Here is a 7,955-nt window from a genome sequence, read left to right on the forward strand (position 1 = left end):
ACTTCTCAATTCAGCATTAACACGATTTGCCTAAGGCAGTCTACTTTTCTCAAATCTGGACCTGACTATATCTTGTATATAAATAAGTAGTCACGTACATCTAGAGCTAGAAGGACGTAAATTGACATGGAAGTAAAAGTGAAATATAATCTCTGGTCTATATTTCTCTTACAAATCCGACATCATTCCTTTGATAGTCTAGATGATTTACAAGATGAATGTCTTCTTGTAGAGAAGAAGTTTGTCTCCATCACATCCTACGAGGTTACCAGAAGGAGTAACGAGACAAGGGCTGAAGGCGGTAGAGCGATCTGATTTCACGTATTCCACGATCCTCCTTGCCTGGATGATACCATCGCGTGACACCTGATCAACTGCGTAGGTATTACGCGCTATATCCCAGTACGCGATGTAGAGTGTGTCTGTCAGTTTGTCAACGCGACAATCTGACCAGCCCCACTCATCACAGTGTATGACAGCCTTCCCTTCTCCTGATCGTGAGATGACAGTGTATTCATCATCATCTGTCTCCACAACGATATCACCTGATGACAAGGCTTGTATCTCACCCATCACCTTCTTACCCTGCATCGTAATAGTGTTTACTATCTTACCATCAGCAGGATCGATGACGTAGATATTAGACTGATACTGAGCAGCGATGATCATCCCATCCCTGTCAAAATCAACATACACACTGCTTCCATTCCTTGGTATTCTGATGTTTATAATCACCTTCCATTGTCTGTCATAGAGAGTGACGATTCCATAAAACGGGTCACCCATGTCACGATACCTCTCCTCACCACATACTATTAGGTTACTGTCTACAGGTCTATGGGCGCACATGATGTAATCCGCACACCTTCATCAATGACTTTTTCTCTGTGTTGAGTGTTGATGTTTGTAACATACATGTCACTGTTATATATGTCTTGCACACATATCTCATCCTCACTGACCAAACCACGCACACACGGGTAATTAACAACCGATGAAATGTGGATTGACTTGACAAGTTCCCATTTACCGATATACCCATCAATTCTACCATAGTATTCTCCACCTACTTCCCCCTCTACAAACTTCACTCTCTCAACTTCATTCTGTATTCGGTTAAGACAGTCGCTAACTTCTTGATGAACATTCAAACTTAAATTTTCATCAATAGATGCAAGTACTTGAGGAGCTTCATACACCAATGTTTCATCATGTTTGTTTATACGTTTGATGGTTGATTCAATGTTCATCAAAGTGTTTATTGCATGCTGATTTTTACAAGAGAGATTATTTGTCTTCTTAGTAACTACCTCACCGATTGTCTTTGTATCTGATGACAATTTAGCTTCTTTGTCTTTAATGATTTGTTCTTCCTTTTCTATCTCAGTGTTGCAATCCTTGATCCGTTTGTTCCTTTTTTCATTAATCATTCTAATTTCTTCATTTGCCTCGTCGTTAATCTCTCGAAGCATTCTCTCCTTTTTGTCCCTCACACTCTTTAACTTGTCTTCACACGCCATCTTTAACTTGTCTTCACATGCCATCTTCACTTGGCTCATGACGGCATCAATTCTCCTACTTGCAGACGTCGCAACGGTTTCTATTTTGGAGACCAGAGTTTTCAGATGTTTCTTCGTTTCTTCTATCTTTGTTTTTTTATCATCCAAATATTCCCTCCTTTGGAAGATGACATCCTCAATGTCGTCTAGTTCACATGGGTTTTGGTGATTTTTAGTAGCACATACATGACAAATTGAAATGCTATGTTGTACACAATACAATTTGATTGGCTCACCATGCTTGTCACATGACCATGTCATGTCATGACCTTTTCTAGGTCGGAGCTGAACTTGGTTTCCTTCAGGAAATCTTGCCGCCATGTTCTAATGTCTGAACATTGTTAATTTACTACGGTCAGTGGAAACCTGTCAGAGATGTTAAATGTAAGATATTGTCAAATTTGTCAGCAAAGGAAGAGACTTTTAAGTAAAAGGTAAAATAATGTTAGCAGGATTTGGCTGAAATACCTTATGCAGATGTATGTAATACATTGGCTTTCTAATGATAACGTGCAAAAGCCACTCTCAATTGATAAAAACTCAACTTCAGTTAACGGTCCTCTTGTTTCAGCATATCAGAATTACTGACCTCAGCCTTCACAATTTAAATGGCTAGTTAATATGAATTATTTTGAAGATTAAAAACTTAACATACCTTTTCACAATCCTATGATATTTGAATCATCATCATCATCATCATCATATCAGCCATGTTCAGCCCACTGCAGGGCGAAGGCCTCCTCAAGTTGGTGCCAAAGGTGCTTGTCTTGTGCTGACGCAATCCAATTTATACCAATGAATTTTGTGAGCTCGTCACTCCATCTCAGTTTCTGTCTACCCCGATTTCGTGATCCTAGCCATGGTCTCCATTCTGTGATGCGTTTGGTCCACCTATTATCATGTAATCTTGCAAGGTGGCCAGCCCATCTCCATTTCATTGATTTAATTGCTTTGATTATGTCTATTACTTTAGTCTGGTTCCTAATCCATTGTATGGTTTTCCTATCGCGTTTTGATATCCCTAGCATTATACGTTCCATACTGTGTTGAGTGGTTTTTAATTTCTGTTCCATTTTCTTTGTTACAGACCAGGTTTCGGAACCATAGGTCATTGCCGGTATAACACATTGATTAAAGAATTTTCTTTTAAGGCAAAATGGCATATTGCTCTTCATAATGTCATTGAAATTCCCAAAAGCGATCCATCCAGCTCTTGTCCCCCTTTTAACTTCTTCCAGTTGTTCATGATCCATTCTGACATGTTGCCCAAGGTCGATATAATGATCTACTCTCTCGATTTCAGAATTATCCATTATGATTCTTTGCTCCGTAGCAAATTTGTTGAACATTACTTTTGTCTTTTTCATGTTGATCTTCAGCCCTACTTTGTTACTTTCAGTGTTGAGATCGTTAAGCATATTTTCTAGCTTGAGGCCATCATCAGTGATTAGAATGATATCATCGGCAAACCTTAGGTGATGGAGAATACATGTATATAAATAGCCCTGGATTCCCGAAGTTCATATCACTGTTTTACAGAGAACAGACGTTCACTTGGCTGTATCTTAAAACAGCAATCATGGCTGTCGTTAGTTGTTCAGAGCAATATCAATATTTGATGCATTGCTGATGAGTGAATAGCACTCAGTAAATTTGAATATGAATAGTTATACTTTGGACCATGTTAGGCAATGGGAGGTGAAGTGCATTAGGTCGCAAGCTGTCTTCATCTGGATGAGTTCAATAGCTTCACCCTCCTCTGAGTGGCATTTGAGGAAAGTCTTGAACCATGGTATGCTTGGGACCACCTGTTTTCTCTCCTCCATTTTATTTGCCAGGACATTGCAATTTAAGGAGCATAATTGATATCGTTCTTGACCATAATAAGAACCCGTTTTACATTGTTTGCGATAAATCCACTGTCTTGTCAATCTTATTCTCTCTGATATACAATCACAAAGGGGTTTTATATCTCTGCTAAAATATTTCATACAATGTTCATTGTTATAATCTTAAGAAGGCTTAATAATGAAATGAGGAAAAGAAAGGGAATACATAATTAAAGAAAAATTGATAAAAAAGATGATCGTAAATTTCATAACTTTATAAAATTAGAGAGGAAAGTAAACTTAAATTGACTTTGCCCGCCCGGCATCCCCGCACCCTCCCATCAAGGTTTCCTTGCAGCGCCCTGGTCTAGACTCAATTATTGAGAGCAATAAATCAACAAGATAGCTATTCCATAATGTATGTATGGCCATTCCCATTATATGTCGGGCCCTCTTGAAATAATTTATTTATGTTTAACAATGTTAAGTGTTAACTACATTAGATATGAACAATTTAAATAACACAAAAAGTCATGTACCCTCACCCATGTACGCACTTACTTATATCTGACATTTAACTAGGTCAGTGGCCGATCGTGGAAAATGTATAAGCTATGTGAATTTATACTAATTTCCACCGTCTTTCCCCACAGCAAAAACCTGATCAGCCCCCAGCCCTGACCCCCTCGGTCGTTACGCTCCCTTGCAGGAGGTTTTCAATAGAAACCTTCCCCTTCGAAAAATTATTCGTACGGACCTAATTAATTTCACTGTCATAACATTTTTTTAAGGAACCAACATAACACAGGCATTGCTTTTACTTCATCTCCAAATTTTGGTTTTTCTTTGTAAGCCTAACGCATTTTCATTTCCAGTGCATTGATCATCGCAATCATAATGTTGGCACTATAATAATGCCATTATTTGTATTTGATTGCTTGCATTTTCCTTCTTTTGTGTTTTTGAGAAAAGTTTAATCATTCAAATGAAAAAAAAGGTTCAGGGTTTAAAGTCCTCTCGGACGGATATGAAAATTAGCAAAGGAACTGGCGTAAATGCTTGTTCCATACCTATTGCCCAGGCGGGGGAGGGGGGTGGGGTGATCAGATATATTGTTCGAACTTTCCGACCTGAAGAGCATGACGTCAGGGATTCACGCCCGTGAACAAAGGTCGATTTTTTTTCAACATATATTCTTTGGTTATGTTTGTTACTTAATCATTAAAATTTTTTTGTTTGGACTACCGCCCTCATATTATCTTAATATTAATCATTTTGGAAATACATATACTTCAGGTGCCCATTGACAAAGAAAAAAAAATGGCTGTGTTAGCATCTTTTACTGGACTATTATATTTGATTGGTAGAACCAATTGAAAAACAGAATTTTTACTGTTGACATGGCATTTGAAATTCCAGCAACAGTTGCTTACATCATGAACATAGCGAATATTTATTAAATGGGGCCTGCTTTCTACCGCCTACCGCCCTTCCGAACAATTGGAAATCTAGGAGGGGGTATGAGGTTACACCCCCTTCCCTCTCAGGGGATCACAGTGCAATATTCCCTTTTCTGCTGAGGGTAGGTCTATCAGAGGAGGGTCCAAGGGGGGTGTTGTAGCTCATAATGGGCAAGACCAACTGGTCAACTTCCCTTAATAAAAATAGAAATAATATATCCACTCAAGGCAACCCCTCCCTCTTATTTCATTTCCTCCCCCCTCTCTCTCTCCATTTCTCCCACTCATTCCTCCACATCCCTCTCTCTCTCCCTCTTGCTCTTTCCTAGTCTCTTTATTCACATTTTCTCTTCATTTTTCTCTCTCCTCCATTTCTTCTATCTCTCTCTCTCCCATTTTTTCTATCCCTTTCCGTTCCGTCTCTTTATCCTTTTATCAGCGTAGTAAAATAACGAGAAATCGTCATTACGGTGTAGCGTTAATTTCGGTGAAAGTTACGTAATCTTCGCACACCGAATTCGCATAGCGGCAGCATGGTCGAGTGATTTTTGTAGCCTGTTATTAGTCGTTTCGCGCGTATTTGACACACAAGCTTGCACCGTGCAATGATGCACACAGCACCCACGCTCTTGACCGAAGAGACGACCCAACATGCCCAATGAACTTACACACAAACTAAGGCCTATACCTCGGCTATCTTTCCTTGTAAGCACACGTTCATGCACACACCAAACCCCATCTCCCTGGTATACACATGATACATGTAATGATAAGCATGATAAGAGAGGATTGAGATGAATGAGGGAAATTGTTCTCTGACCATCGACGTGATCATTGTGAATGTAGGCCTACAAACATGCACGCTAACTGACCACGGGACCATACAGCCAGTACCAAATTATTCACCGTTTCCCCCTTTTCTGCACTTAACAGTCATAAGCCAAAGGAAAAATAAGGGATATTAATGATTCATGCGATATTGGACATGTTGGACAAGTCATGTAAGTTTTATAATTTCATCATGTTCATCTGTTTTGTAATTGACGATTCTGATCCTTCACTGTGTCGGTGAACTGCATCAAGGACTCATCATTTTTAAATAGTTTTTACTGGTTTTTATTGTACATGTCAATCTTATGTTCCCCGTTGCTATCACCTATGAATATTAATACTATAACGAACCTTCAAGTACGACGTTGTGTGCATATTGATCAGTACACTACGTGTAGAATGAAAGTTTACATATCGGATACAAAAGTTTACGTGAATGACGGCTGTCATAAACGCCTATCAGTCGTTTTATTCAGCTCGGCAAAACTGATGTACAGGTTCTTTTGGTAATTTATAACAAAATGCCACGGTAAAAAAAATCGGCGCGGATAGATCGAATGCTAATAAAGTTGAAAAACAAAGTATCGTACTTTGCAGAAATCCTTTTGTTTTGGGACAAATCGCCGGGAAGGGAAAGAAGGGGGAAGAGCTCGTGGAATCGTTCGCTCTCGCTCGTTTCTCATAGGTTTTGCGTGCAAATCTCCGTGAACCGCTGGCAATGTGCAGCGCTCTCGCTGTTATCGATTCACTGTGGTGACCTCATTTTATTACATGTTTGCGTAATGACGATTTCGCGTGATTTTACTACACTGTTTATTTTTTGATATTTTCTCTCTCTTTTTCTCCGTCTTTACTTTCTTCTTATCTCAATTTTTTCCTCTTATATTTCCCATCACTTTGCCACCCCCCCCCCCTATTTATCTTTATCCTATCTCACCATAGTTCTACATATTACTTTCAATAAGCGCTATCCAATATACTCATTTGTAAATTAGAAATATAAACTGCATATATAGAGTCGGTTTGTTTTACATTTAATTTTGTTTATGATGACAAAATGTCTTGATTATGAAATTATATGATTATTTGTCTATTAAAAGACACCCTCCTCATCACCGTGATAATGACCTCAAAATACTCCATATAAAGATTTCGATCAATTTTAAATCTTAGATAATTCTTCAGAACGGTTAATAATTGGATCGCTAATTTGTATACAAGTATTATATATTGCATTGACAAACCTTTCCCGAGATGTACTAAATACCGTAACTTACATTAAAGAAAGATATTTCCTATCTATTTCCACATGACTATTTCCAGCTCTCAAGTAGATGAGAATAACATCGTCTTGATTAAAGTCTATACAACAACAAACATTGGCCTCTTTTCTATTCAACAATGTTAGTAATTCATAACAAAGCATAACGATAACATTATATCAAAAGCAAACATATACTTTCTACTAATCTTGCAATACACACTTGGAAATAATAGATCATGATATCATCACATTATCATAATATAAATGTTATGTACAATATAGTTTTCCAAATTTTACGAAGCGAATTGTAATCATCTGTAGAATATCAAACAAATATTGAGAAAATAAAAAAAAGTTTGGAATGCGAAGCGTTTCATTCAACAGTTCCAATAGTCATGATAGTAACAGTGTTTCTCAGGCAATCAAAATCAAGAAAAGTCGCTAGATCTGACATACTGCGGGAAAGAAAATGTTAATATATAGCACTCTCTCCCATTCCATTTTAGGAACGAATTTTGAATAACATAAACTCTACAGTGCGTATCAAAAAAAAGTTTACACTTTGAAAAAGCCCTCGGAATTTAAAAATATACAACATGTGGGTAATTTTTGCACATATAATCTTGGGTTTGGGTCTCATCTATCCAATGAAAGTAAAAGTTTTGTCAGAATGTTACACTTGAGTGAGCACTGTCCATTTCTGTAAAGCTCGCAGAAAACTGTTTGCGCAGAAATGCTCGTTTTCATGCTGTGTCAAGGGGAACGGGCGAAATCAAACTTACCCTACGAAAGATTTATCATACATTTCCCTTGCACTTTTAATCAACTGAAATAAAACGGATACATTCCAGCATTTTGTAACAATTTTGCCACCCATAGTGAAATTTCATCTCTTACTAATAAGCACAACCTTTACCCTATTTGTGCCAGCTGGATCTGAGGACATAACTGAATCTGAAGAAAAGTTTATATCAGACATATCCAGCATTTTTTCACTAAGTTTTTATCATTG

At 37.9% G+C, this 7,955-nt stretch overlaps 1 pseudogene; it reads right to left on the minus strand.

Annotated features, from left to right (window-relative positions):
- Positions 1 to 207: 207 nt before the first annotated feature.
- LOC121416450 lies at positions 208 to 1,880 on the minus strand (annotated as a pseudogene).
- Positions 1,881 to 7,955: the final 6,075 nt, after the last annotated feature.

Source organism: Lytechinus variegatus, chromosome 6, assembly GCF_018143015.1.
Source record: "Lytechinus variegatus isolate NC3 chromosome 6, Lvar_3.0, whole genome shotgun sequence".
NCBI classification, from domain to species: Eukaryota; Metazoa; Echinodermata; class Echinoidea; order Temnopleuroida; family Toxopneustidae; genus Lytechinus; species Lytechinus variegatus.